This window comes from Anarhichas minor, unplaced genomic scaffold (genome assembly GCF_050575085.1).
Source record: "Anarhichas minor isolate MPS153535 unplaced genomic scaffold, ASM5057508v1 ptg000003l, whole genome shotgun sequence".
Lineage (NCBI taxonomy): Eukaryota > Metazoa > Chordata > Actinopteri > Perciformes > Anarhichadidae > Anarhichas > Anarhichas minor.
The window spans coordinates 3,338,486-3,353,210 of NW_027466449.1; the positions used below are offsets into that span (position 1 = coordinate 3,338,486).

The following is a 14,725-nucleotide window of genomic DNA, read 5'->3' on the forward strand; positions in this document are numbered from 1 at the left end:
CTTAAAAACATTTTTATAAACGTAATTTAACATATTCTGTCGTTACGCACGTTAGCATACTGTAAGACATGATGTGTCATAAGTCATAGTTTATTGCTGATGCTGAAAGGACACAAAACATTTTGAAATGTATGTTGTTTCAAAAAAACGTTCAAACCTCAAACAGGAACTTCGTCATTTAGTAAGCAAAGATAACTCTCACATTGAGAGCTCAAGGTCTTCATCCAGCAGCAGCAGCATTGTGAAACATGCCAAACACTGGCTTTTTATGGAGGAATGTGGGTGGAGAAGACCTGTATGAAATTACAGCCCTCATGCCTTGCTCCACATCATGATGCAGTGACCCTCCTCAGAAACACAGCACAGGAAGTGATGCATTTTACATTAGTAGTTTGGAATAAAAGGAAGAACTGGGTGCTTAACATGACCAGTGATGGTCACTGCATGAACAGACAAACCAAACTCAAAAGATGCCACAGTATTACCAGCGCTGTTTGATTCATAGATGATCTATGAAAAATGTATTTCAGGGCCAAATATTCAAATTCTTCAGTCGTATTGTATGTCCTGCTGCATCATCAGCATGTTTCCATGGTAACACTGTGTCTGGTAACAGAAACAGGTCCCTGAATTTGGACATATCCACATACATCTATTTATTGAGCATTATTTCACAAGGAGGGAAACACATTTCACTCCTTTCCTACATATCTCTCCCTTTCTCTCTGTGTCGCTCCCATACAAACTCCCTCTCTTTCTATCTGTGTGTGTCTCTCTGTCTCTGTCTCCCTCAAAGCAAAAGGTTAGTGAGTCGGCAGGTTTAAGAACCATTAAGCAAAGCACTTTTCCTGTTGATTTAATGGACACAAACACAGAAGGCGCACACAAAGACTCGCACCGACACATTCATGCCCACTGAAAGATACTGACACCAACAGAAACACACACACACTCAGACTTCACACCCACCCAAGTGGACAAGGGACCCGCAGTAGTACACACACCTCTGAAAGGCCGCAAGCCAACCAGACAGACAATTTCGCACAGGGATTATAAACGCTTCTGGCAATGGTGACATAGCCGCAGTTAGGATGTGTAGCAGCCATTGTAAGAAAACAACACCTACTGTTTGTTTATGCTCCATAACCGCATGTACTGTATATTCTGTTCAAATGCTGACTATTAATCATTGCATGCCGTCAGCTATAGACTTTAGAATGCATTTTTTTCAATCAATTGAGTTGTGTAAGCCTTTACAACGTACATCAAGGGTGCATACATTTCTAAACATGCTCGCGCCAAAGCTCTAGAGATGTCAATGTCGGTCCACAACTTTGGTCCACAGATTTTGTGCAGACATTCATGGTCCCCAGTTGATGAATCATACTGACTTTGGTGACCATGAGGTTGAGGCTTTTGCAAGTGTTAAGTCATAAACCGGAACTAGAGACCGTCTCGGGACGGGATCACACCGGCCGCAACGCCAAATCGAGCTAGGGGCCTAAAGTGGGGAGGCCAATGGCCCCTTTCCTCCTGCCTGATTTGTAAAATATTCAGTAGTAATGAAAAATATTCCCAATGCTTAGTAAATGGACAAAAATATGCAAAATCACTGCAACAGTCCTTTCATACTGCAGAAAAGGCCCAGATGCTTCAGCCGAACATCTCAGCTGCCATGTAGATATTTATTTTTCTACAATGGCCATGTGTTTGTCCTAATTGTTACCTGGTGTAAACTGTGTCATTACAGTAGCTGGGTGATGACCTGTTAAGGTCAAGAGGCACCAAAACTGAGAGCTGTTTAACACTGATAAAGAGCCTCCGAAGCACGCACACACACACACACACACACACACACACACACACACACCTGCCCCCATCCAACCTTCTTGCTCCATCCTACTGTTGTTTACATAGGTCTGAAATGTCCACTCCTCTGCTTAGCGAACAGCTGACAAACGGTGTGTGCGTATGAGTGTGTATCTGTTGTTCAGCCCTCTGCATTCAGGTCGTGACCTGGGGGAGTGCAGCTGATAATCAACATGTTTGCATCTTAAGAATGGAGATTACTGCAGGACAATGGAGACAACAAATAGAGCGCTCACATGATCTTACATACTGAATTAACACACACACACACACACAACAGAAACACTGAAGAGTAAGCAATTACATGAACACCTAACAAAAAATGAATGTAACCATTCAGTTACACACTGCTTTCATTACCTGAATATAGAATTTATTTGTAACACAAGTAATAGAGGCACTACTACTATATATAAAATATAATTGAATTTGCGACTAATGGTTAAATCAAGTGATTCACTTTAATTTTAAGACGTCCTTTGTGATGAGGGGTTACATGGAAGCTTAAAAATCTGTAGACTAGAGTGAGTATCAGTAGACGCTCTCTTACATGTCCCACTGTACTACCCTGTATTCCTTGGTTTTATACAAAATAATGCAAGATAAACTGACAGAGAGTTTGACTTACAACCACCTAACTCAAAACGGAAAAAAATAAAAGTGTGACACAATGAATAATGGAGATAAAACGCTGCAAGAGCAAGCGCAGCAGACTGCAGTTTTCGGAGGAGAGGTGCATGTGTGCAATGCTGTTAATGAAAACTAAACACTTCCTGCTGCTGCATCATATTAAAAGCTTTCCAGCGAAAGGGCTGGATTATGACTTGACTATGAAGCAGCTATAGGAAGAGTTGTAATTACTGTGGTTAGCTCAGCCTGCATTATTTAATTTTTTTTAACTGAGTAAGCAGTAATAGAAAAAATAAATGAACAAACTGGTGTAGAGAGAACCGGTCATCTATTCTAACCTACACCATAATGCACTATATTTTCAAAATAATCCAATTCAGTCAGGAGACCCGTCAGAAACTCATTTTGCACTAAAACCCACAGTTTAGTTTTGTGCTCATGCAACATCCCCTCCCCTCCTCCCTGCAGGGTACAGAAGTGGATTTAATTAAGTATACGCAGAAAAGAAATCGTCTTTGACCTCTGCCCTATTACATGCCTCCTGATAGCTTTAATACACATGTCATGATGTTACATAACAAAAAATAAAATCTCTTTTATATCTCAGATGGGTTTGTGGATAGTAAGTGAGTGCGGGAGTGTTAGAGTGACACGTGGCGCTGGTGTGAGAGCATTAGAGTGGGGTTGAGTGCTGACCAGGAGGTGTAAAGAGAGAGACCCGAAACCCTGTCAGCCCTCTTCTCCACAGACAACCCTCCTGTGTGGAGCCTGGTATTCGGAGAGCTAGAGAGCTGTTTTTATTTGGTTTTGTTTCATGTAAACTGCTTCCCGAAAAAAGATAAATTAACACGTTCCAGCTGTTGTTTCATATGTCTAAACCCAGTGAAGACCACTACGCTACGGTGCATCGCGGTAATCTGCTTCTGTGCTTGTAATACAGCTGTGATAGGGATTACGTTGCCATGGAAATCAGGCTTTTTTTTCATGTGTGGGCAGAGGATGAGACTTGAAGTTGGGATACTCAAGACAACTGCCTCTTGTACAGCACACATTGTCGGGTAAATAGGAGTTTTCACCGATGCACTGCACACTTTCAAAATAATACATTATCACTCTATGAAAGCCAGCAAGCAGGTGCCTTTATATCTGAGCTGCACACATAAAAGGACCAAATGTTAAAGATCCTTTAAGTAGCTTTTAGAAGTTCACATTTTGTTTCTCTGAGTATTTGGTATCTAATTCTTCTTATGTGTGTGTTGGTGGTGATTTTAAAAACCAATGCTCCGTTAAGACCATGTTTAGACTTAAAAGGAGCAAACATGTGTTTGGTTGTTCTTATCTTGGATTTCAAGGTCTTTTCCTCACAGTTTTTGCATCATGATCATCCAATTACAGCTCCATTTAGGATCCACCCACAAAGCCCAAATTTGGATTTACTGGCTTCTGCAACTAACATCATGGCGTTGAGTTGTAATCCCAAAGAAAAGGCCTACATGAAGTCCCTTAAAAAAACTATGGAAAATTACATGAACATGTACGTCCATGTTTTTCTAGTCGTTAATTCCCACTGGCTACGTTTGTCGTGAAAGCAGAGGACTAAGTGCATTTGTTCTCCTTTCCATCCGACTTTACCATCCTCAGCTTTAAGATGTCTTTACTAACGACAGCACAACACAGGCCCAGGCACACATAACGAAGAAGCTTAACTGATTTAAGGAGGAGCAGTGCTTCCTGTAATCTCCCAAATCTCCTCTTTTGGGAGCTGGACAAGAAATGTTGGTTGCTGAAGCCAAGAGAGCTCACAGTCTCTGTATAGAGGACAGACAAAATGTCCAGATGATGTTTTTGGATCGACAGAGACTGTGGAGCATGTTTTCAGTCAAGAGGAGTCAACAACTTTCTTTTGAGATCAAGCTGTACAATAGACGGCTGGTTTGAACTCTCCTGCACTCAGACATCAACATGAACAGTCCCTACACTTGTCTCACTTTACTTTTTCAACCATGTTCCATCCAGAAAACATGACAGCTGTTCTGGAAACATCTCCTAAACTGTCAGAATAAACAAATGTCTGGTTTTGACAAAATGCATGTAGTTGTTACTGAGTTTCAGTATTTTAAAGAGAAGGCGAGTCACGGTTACGTTGGCTGATTGATTGGTACTATAGCTGGCCAAGCTAAATCAAAAGGGGCTGTTTCCAAACTTAAATCTTGTAGTGAAAACTGAGCTTGCCAGCATGCTGTGTGAGGATATCCCAGTACATTAGTAAAAACCTTTTGTCAGGAGATAATGTAAACTGGCTAAATGTAAAGTTTGCACATGATAGTTTATTTGTGATGGAAATGGAGATAGTAATTAACTATTTTTCACCGTGGCTTCGAAAAATGCAACAAAGCAATTGATGAAAAAAGGATCAGAGTAACTAAATCACAGCGGGGCGAAGAGACAAAAACAAGAGCAGAGGAGAAAAAGAAGGGGAGGAAGGAGGAGGAACAGATTATGAAACTGCAAAAAAGAGAGAAGATTTGAAGGGAAGGAAGGAAGGATAGGAGGGTGTGAAGCGAAAAGATAACGATAGAGGGACAGATGAAGACGAGACAGACAGAAGGAAAGACTATCAGTGACATTGATGTCTAAAGACACAAAAAAAAATAGGAAGTCTGAAACAGGGTATGACAGTTTATGGTCCATCAGCTCACTGTTTGTGAACCCAGAGGTGAACTCAAAAAGAAATATAAGCATGGCTCAAAGAGGGAAAACACCAGATTCCTCCCCAGGCTTGTTTTGCATTTAGCTGTTTTTGTGGTTACTTTATTCTGTATCTGTATCAGGCTGTACAACTGTGTTCTCCAATAAGACAAACTGGTCGCAGCAATGGTGAGTTGGCTGTACTCTGCAAGCGCCACATTATGTTGTGTGAATCTTTGCAGTTATACCAACAAGTTCATTTTCTGCGCTGTCCCACCACACATGACCACCTAATTAATTATCTGAATGTGATTTTATCCGTCTGGTTCTGAATTTGTTTCTCTAATCTCTTACATGGATTCTACAGTATAGTGTTTTGCATTAGCAATGTAGTTCTCGAGATATGTTTTGGGTCTAAGGCTCTTATCGTCATACTTAGATCGACTTAATACAAACTTGTTTATTGTTATATTAAAGGAGTTTTTACTCTTTATATAATAAAATATTATATATTAATTAGGGAAGCGGATCCCCTGTTTCCTCTCTTTGTGCTAAGCTAAGCTAGCCGTCTGCTGATGATAGGTTCATATTTAACCTGCAGACATGAGAAGGTCTTCTCATCTAATTCTCAGCAAGAAAGCGTAGAATATTTCCCAAAATGTTCAACTATTCCATTTAAAAAGAAAGCTCATTGGTCTTCAGATCTGTGAGAAGTGACCGTCTTTTAGAACAGTGCTTCTTTAACTCTCTAAAACACACATCAGTGGCCTTACAGATCATCTTACCAAATTAAAACACGTATATTTTAAAGCAACTAGAGCAGCTTCAGGTGCACCGCCTCTGAGAGACACATTGAGAATGTCTGAAAAAGGTTTATTTGTCTCTCAAAAACAATGTTTGTGTTGCGATGATGAGCAGCTGAACCCTTCATATGAATTATGCAGAATGATTTCCTGTATTTCACAATTATATTGTGACCACAAACTGCAAATCAATACAGAGTATCACATCATCAATAAACCAGAATCAATCTGCCGTACATTTGACTGTATTATGTGCATTCTAATGACTTGTTATTGGAGCCATTAGACATTTTGAGTTGAAAAACAGCACGTGATACTGGCTGGGTTGTATGCTTGATTTCATGCACATTCCTCTTATAACCAAAGACTGGTTGAAGTTCATTATGTATTATTTGATTATGTGGCTCAAAAGCAGTTTAGATACTTAGGTTAGGGTTATTTCAAAAACAATTGAGGCTTAAAAAGGGTTTTTTTAAATATCTACATCTACAGCATATAAATAAATGCCAAGGTGGATTTTGTTAGGGGTGAAGTTAAACCCCTTAATAAAACACAGAAAAGATTCAATATAACCTACACACTGAAGTTAACAAATGATTAGTCAATGTGTAAAGAATAGATATTAATATATACATTTACTTTGAAAGAAACACCAAGGTTGGTCCATACACAACCTTTGTAGTAAATACAATAAAATAATCTGACTTTTATCACATCATAGGTTTTCATGTCACTGTGTAGTGTATGTTCTCCCAGTACAATCTGAACCTGTAAAGCTTACACTTAAAATTCTAAATCATCTGCAAAGTCTGTCATATTTTCGTCAATTCGTCTGGATGAGCGGTGCAGCTTGTTCTGAGAACAGCAACCTTAAAAAAATATCTTTTCACAGTATGTCATCTACATTAAGTCACATGGTGACACAGATCCAGTCACCTGAGACTGAGAGAGAGTGAGAGAGAGAGAGAGAGAGAGAGAGAGAGAGAGAGCTGGGTTGTTAACTGTTTTACAGTTGTACAATAAAAAAGTGACGTTCTGACGAGCTGACATTTTCTTTTCTGTCTGACCGTTCATGCAAACTCTGATTTCAGCACTGACTGACTTGCTATGTGTTTTTCATGTGACTGTATTCCGCCTGTGTATATTCTGGTACGTGTACGTGTGTGTGTATGTGCTTAAATTGATCAGAGAGAAGAGCTGGGGGATTCACACACACACACACACACACACACACACACACACACACACACAGGGTCATGCGATGTCACTACCCTCATTGATGATAACACGAGCTGACATAACACTCAATGCCATGTGGCTCAGTGTGTGTGTGTGTGTGTGTGTGTGTGTGTGTGTGTGTGTTTGTGTTCAGTCTAACCCGATCATCCTTCACCCCACCCAACAGGTACTGTTGCATCCCATAATACTCTGTCTGTGAACAGGAGCTGCAATGATGTCAGCCTGAGTCACATGATGTAAACAGGAAGTTGATTTTAAACAAAACTTTATTTATATTCATCCACATCGATCAGCAAACAAGTTGCATTAAATATGATTAGAAACCTCATGAACTAGATTCCATATCATGAATAAATCCTACAGCACTTTAAATGAACTGTTAGTAAAGAAGAACACCGATTGTAGAGCTCTACTGTCCTGAGCAGAGCAGACAGAGATCTACTGTCCCACTCTGGAGGACCAGATAGTGGAGAACGAGCGAGCAGGATTATGTAGGATCCTCACTAACCCAGCAATAGATTATTCCAGCTTCTTTCCTCCGGCCACCAGGATGTTGAACTCTGACCTCTGTATACCCTCAGCCTTGTTTAGCATATTGTCCTCTGTGAATCCTTTGCACTGCCTCGCACATTTTGCACTTAAACGTGTGCAAAAATGTTTTATATAGTTTGCAATAGAATTGTGACTTTTTTTACACTATATGCGCAATATACAATATGCATTTGAAAACTTTTATACACATAGATATGCATTATACAGTATATATTGTTCATCTTGAATTTTATAATTTGTATTTCAATTTTTACTCTTTTTCTGATAACGACTTTTCTATTGCATACTAATCTTTTAGCACACGGGTATACCACATCGCATTTCACTCCACATAGTTGGATCATGTGGTAAATAAAATCTTTGAATCTTCAAAATGGTGGTCAAGTGGACTGAAGACATACGTTGCTACAATGTACCAATACAGGATTTTACTTTTATTAAGTTTGTCAAATGTAACTAGTGGTAAATAGTGACAGTAATTGTGTTTATTTATCTTTCATAAAATATCTTCCTACAATTAAATAGAAGATGGGATACATATGTACTGTATTTTTGTAGTTAAGATCATGGTATCATGGTAAATAATCACAGTACCATTGGGTAAAAGGACTCGATGTGTCATAATCTGCAGGTGTGTGAGTGATACCTCAGCACACAGGAGCGAAGAACCATCTCTGATTGTCAAGAACTGAGCTATAGTCTGAAGTCTGATATTTGCGAGCTCGGCTTGTATTTTTTACCTCAATACCTTCGAGTTGTTATGATGACAGTACCTCGGCTCCGCCTCTCGGTCAGTATCTGTCTCTGCCCACCGACTTTCCCGGTGGATGTCGGTGTACTCTCGTATGAGAGTGTGTCAGTGTGCTAGTGTCTGTGAGGCCATGTGCATGTGAACGAGTGCATGTAGGTGAATCAGCCAGGCGGCCAGAGACAGGCTAATCAGCTCCTATTAGCCTGTGTTCTCATTGATCTTAATAAGATTAATGAGGGCCAGAGAGGCTGAGGATGTTCATGCTGATTGCTCCAGAACACGACCACAGGCTGAACAATAGAGTCACTAACATCTCCTCCATTAGTGCGCTTCTTGTTCTAAAAAGACTAATGGAGTGTTTTTCTTAAATCTACAGCATCTGTCTTGTACAAGGATGTCGTGTCAGGAAGTGATGTTAAGGCCATTTTATACATCTAAATGTTGTGTTTGTTGTTGTAATATATTCTAAACGTTTCTAAAAATGCTCAATTTCAAAGACTAAGGACACAAACACACACACACACACACACACAGTCATAGAGTACAGGGCTGTTAACAGAGGAATTAGGTCTCCGTTGCTCAACTGTCTATCTCTCTCTCTGCACATATTTGTGAGAAAACCCGATGTGGTTATATTATGGATGCTTCAATGAGAGGTTATTTATCTTCACTCCTCCTGTTGCTGCAGGTTAGAGCTGCACATTTTGCTTATGTTTGAAGATCTGAAGATTGAAAGTCATTTTCAAACAAAAAACAATTTGGTAGGATAAAGTATGTCAAAAAAGACAAAAAACCCAAATGATCCTGCACGAAAAATGGACAAGAGAGGTCACATGAAATCCTGAAAAAAGTACATCAGCTTTAGTTGGTCTAATCCAGAATCAGCAGCCGACCTTTTACTCTCAGGATGCACAGGATTTACAGCATGAAAGAAATTAGAAAACACTATGAATCATCTGTCTTCCCACTGGCTGCTACCTGCATTGTTTTACTAAATTGGCCAAGAAAGAGTTTCCAAAGCTGCTGTAAACTGCATAACGTTGGAGTCGATTTGGGTTGATTTTGAACCCACATGCAGCATACTGTTTCCACTTTCTACATGTTACCTTTTGTTCAATTCTTCCAGCAAAGGAAGGAAGGCTGTCAATAAAACGACTTTGTCCTGAAGCACTCATAGAACAGGAGAAGAGAAACATGGAGACGTGATTTATTTATTTAAGATGGGCAGCGACTCTGCCGTCCTGACGTCAGTGGGGAGTTCATTCCACCACTGTGGGGCCAGGACAGAAAACAGCCGCGACCGGGTCGATCGGCCGCAGGGACCTCTGAGCGACGGGGCAACCAGTCGCCCCGAGGTAGCAGAGCGAAGTGGTCGGGCCGGGGTGTAGGGCTTGACCATGGCCTGGAGATAGGAAGGAGCTGTTCCTTTCACTGCCCTGTAGGCTAGCACCAGAGTCTTAAACTGGATGCGGGCTCTTACAGGTAGCCAGTGTAGAGAACGGAGAAGGCAAGTTGTGTGGGAGAACTTGGGGCGATTGAACACCAGGCGAGCTGCAGCTTTCTGGACAAGCTCCAGAGGTCTGATGGCCAGCGCCGGGGCTCCGGCAAGTAGTGAGTTGCAGTAGTCCAGGCGGGAGATGACAAGAGCCTGGATTAGCACCTGCGCCGTCTCATCAGTGAGGAAGGGGCGAATCCTCCTGATGTTGTAGAGCAGGAATCTGCAGGAGCGTGTAACCGATGCAATGTTTGCTGAGAACGACAGTTGGTCATCCAGGGTCACACCCAGGTTTCTCGCAGTCCGAGTTGGCGTCACCACGGTATCATCAATGGTGATGGACAGGTCTCGGTGCGGGCAACCCTTCCCCGGGAGGAACAGTAGCTCGGTTTTGTCCAGGTTGAGCTTGAGGTGGTGTGTCGTCATCCACTTCGAGATGTCAGCCAAGCACGCAGCGATGCGTGCCTCCACTTGAGTGTCCCCGGGGGGAAATGACAAGACCAGCTGGGTGTCATCGGCATAACAATGGTAGGAGAAGTCATGCGAGCGAATAACAGAACCCAGAGATGTTGTGTAGAGCGAGAAGAGAAGGGGGCCCAGGACTGAGCCTTGCGGAACCCCCGTAGTCAGTATGCGTGGTTCCGACACAGAGCCCCTCCATGACACCTGGTAGGATCGACCTGTCAGGTAGGATGCAAACAGGGAGAGTGCAGAGCCTGAAACGCCCATCCCCTCGAGGGTGGATAGGAGGATCTGGTGGTTAACAGTGTCAAACGCCGCAGACAGGTCCAGGAGAATCAGGACAGAGGAGAGAGAGTTAGATCTCGCTGCATGAAGCGACTCCGTCACCGCAAGGAGGGCTGTCTCAGTCGAGTGACCCACTTTGAACCCGGACTGGTGAGGGTCCAAGAGGTTGTTTTGGTGGAGATAGGAGGATAGTTGAGTAAAGACAGCACGTTCAAGTGTTTTGGAAAGAAAGGGTAGAAGAGACACCGGTCTGAAGTTCTTGACATCAGAGGGGTCAAGTGATGGTTTCTTCAGAAGGGGGGTGACTCTAGCAGTCTTGAAAGCCGTGGGAAAGTATCCTGAAACAAGAGATGTGTTCATGAGGTGGGTGAGAAAAGGAAGGAGTTCAGTCGCAATAGACTGAAGAAGAGGGGAGGGGATCGGGTCAAGGGAGCACGTGGTGGGGCGGTTAGATGTAACAAGGTTGAGGACCTCGTTAGGGGAGAGGGGAGCAAGATAGGGTAAGATGGGGCATGGAGAGGGGAGGGAGAGCTGTGGGGGAAGAGCTGGAGATGGTAGAGAGGGAGAGGGTGGACAGGGGGGCTGAGAGAAGGAGGATCTGATATCGTTTACCTTCTTGTCAAAGAAGTTGGCGAAATCGTCAGGGAGAAGGGAGGACGTAGGAGGAGGGGGTGGGGGTTGGAGGAGTGAAGAGAAAGTTTCGAAGAGTTTTTTAGGATTGGAAGCAGAGGTTAGGATTTTGGAGCGAAAGAAAGCAGCTTTAGCAGTAGATAGAGTGATGGAAAAAGTGGAAAGAAGAGCTTGGAAGTTAAGAAGGTCCCCCGGGAGTTTGCCTTTTCTCCATTTACGCTCAGCCTCTCTTAGGCTCCGTCTGTCATTACGCACTGAGTCCGACAGCCACGGGGCAGGTGGGGTTGGCCGTGCAGGCCTGGAGGTGAAGGGACAGAGGTTGTCCAAAGAAGAGGAAAGGGTGGAGAGGAGAAGATCAGTAGCAATATCAGGGGATAGGAGAGAGAAGGCTTCAGGGTCAGGGAGAGCAGAGGTAACAGAAGATGAAAGATCAGCCGGGGAGAGGGAGCGGAGATGACTACGGGTAGAAACCAAGTGGGTAGGTGGTGGAAGTACGGGGGGAGAGGAGAGGGAGAGGGAGTACGACATGAAATAGTGGTCAGAGAGCTGGAGGGGAGTGACGGAGAGGTTAGCAGTAGAACAGTGTCTAGTGAAGATAAGATCCAGCTGGTTGCCGGCCTTGTGGGTAGGAGGAGAAGAGGCGGGGTAAAGGTCAAATGAGGAGAGGAAGGAAAGAAGCGGTTCTAATTTATCAGTCTGGATGTTAAAGTCTCCGAGCAGGATGAGTGCGGAGCCATCATCATGGAAGTGTGAGACTAATGTGTCGAGATCTTCCAAGAACTCACCAAGAGGGCCTGGTGGGCGATACACAACAGCAATGGTGAGCTTGACTGGATAAGTGACAGTAACCGCATGAAATTCGAAAGAGGACGGGGAGAACTGAGGAACCGATCACTCCAATCAGAGTTTAATGCAGAAGGCAGACAAGCAGAAGTCAGGGAAGCAAGTGTCATGAAAAGTTCAACCAAACCAAGAAGATGTGGTTAAAGAAAGGTTAGAGTCATATTGCCAGATATAAACGTATTACTGACCAAAGACAAGCTATTTCAAAATTGAAGTACCCTTTTTTGCTGATAGTACAAAGGTCGCATAAATGTCTTTGAAAAACTTTTCAAGAGAAAAACGTCATATTTTTCGATGTCTGGTTGTTTGCTGCTGGGAAAATATTGTGTTACTTATTTCAGGAAGGTGTAAATAGGTCGAGTTAAATACCCATTTTATCCATGTGACATCCCACTTAAATAAAACAGTTTAAGTCACACTGGTACATATGATGTTTTACGTGGGTATATGATTGAAGACAAGGCGGACATACTCACAGCAATGGTGCCTTAATGCAGGGACCTCACAAGACATGAGATTAACAATATTTGCTGTATACTTTAATGATGATGAGTATTGATGTATTCTCTTATATTGATGAATTTCTTATTCCGTCTACTGATTTGGATGTGATCCCACAATAGACTGTGAAAATGACATGCAAAGTGGTCAAATGGATCTCTGTTGTTGTGGCAGAACACTACAGTCCTGATATTTTCCCACCTTTGAGTGAGTCATCATGCATATATCACAGCTACTATCTGTCGAAGCTGGAGTCCGTTTTCCTGAGTTTTTTAGTTTGTTTTAACTCATGGTTGATTTCACCAATTAACTGGTAACGTAGCCCCACATGTGACCTAATTCTAACATTAGTTTCATCCCGGGTAATCGTTTAATCTCTTTAGGCATACAAAAGACGTCTGTGGGATCATAAACACACGCTTAAAGATTTAACTCCTGCTGGATGATAACAGATGACTTCAGATAACCGCACTGCAGGGATCCAGACTAACTTTTGACATTTTGATTCTTCCCCTATGGTTTGATTTGCATTGGGAACCTAAATGGCCCTACAGGTGGTAACGTAGTATTTAAGCATTGTTCCTATATGATTTCCTTGCTATACCACAATTATTTAACATGTTCATTTTACTTACTTACTTAATTACTAACTTACGTACCCTTACACGTGCCGGTTTTATATCCATCATTGGTTCATTTCTAAAGAAAGAAAACTAAATAAGCATCCCAATCATAAAACTATTTGTATTTAATTCCAGGTTCAACATATGCATCAAACCCGCTATTCAGCTATAGCTTCACTTCAACAAAAGATACAAAGACAATCATTGTCCAGCAATGATCTTTTCTATCTCTTTTAGCTCTTTAGCAGCATCAGTCCAACCAGCGTTATTGATGGTTTAGCAGCTGACTTCAGCCTCTGTGCCTTCCTGTTCTCTCTACTGCTTTTCCAACCATGCCCATATACAGTAGCTAGTGTCTATTTTTAGTTGTGGATATTCATAATCCTGATGTCAAAACAGCGAGCATGGCCACAAACACAGTCGAAGCAGCCAACGTCAGTACTGGCTGACCACCAAGAGCTCCTTACTAATCCAGAGTTGGTATTAAGACTGTATAGCCTCGCTATAGAACATAAACAGTCATCTACCGTGAAATGGCTTCATCAGTCTGTAAGTAAGTGATGATACAAATATACACACGCACACACACATTACTGTTGCTGATCAAAGCTGCTAAAAACAGCATGACTTTAATTAGCAGCTGAGTGAGTTTAAACATGTTAATAACACATGAACAGCAGGTCTCATTAAAAACAGAGGATGAGAGAAAGAAGAAAGTTCATCTCCTCTCTTTTTTTACATCAACCTTGATTTAACCTATCCTTCTCTCCCCCTCTTTAATTCTTCCCTTTCTTATAATGTCCTCGTTCTCCTCTCTCATCTGTTCGTCACGATCTTAACCTCTCCTCTTCTCCCTGCTTCTTTTTTGTTCTCTTATTATCATCTCCTCTCTCTCCTCTGCCCTTTCTTGACCACTCTCCTGTCATCTCTTGCTCTTTTCTCCATTTCTTGTCCCACTTTTTCTCCTCTCTGCCTTTTCTCTCTCCTGTCGAGAGCCTTCTCCTCCGATACTCCACAAGTCTCCATGGCCACAGTTGTCACGGCAGCAGGCTGTGCTGTATGTAAAATGAGGTGAAGGAGCAGCATGATGAATATGAACACCTAGCTCGCTAAAATACTTTAGCATGAGCATCCTCACAACACACATTTGTTTTTACACAAAATACTGTTTCATTACAGAAACAGCATTGAGGCGTATTTTGGAGCGATTGTACAAAATCTCACCGGTCCTGATGAATACTAATAGCCTTGTTCTTTTTCCATCTGAACCAAGTCCTGTTATTTCATCAGTATTTTCATTTATTTATACATTCTGAATATATTAGAGGGTTTTATTTCACATGAAAATTGTAAC

At 42.1% G+C, this 14,725-nt stretch overlaps 1 protein-coding gene across 1 annotated transcript in view; it reads right to left on the reverse strand.

The window, feature by feature from the left end:
- cacna1db (calcium channel, voltage-dependent, L type, alpha 1D subunit, b) overlaps positions 1–14,725 on the reverse strand; it is a 68,666-nt gene that overhangs the window by 39,030 nt on the left and 14,911 nt on the right. The window lies entirely within an intron of this gene.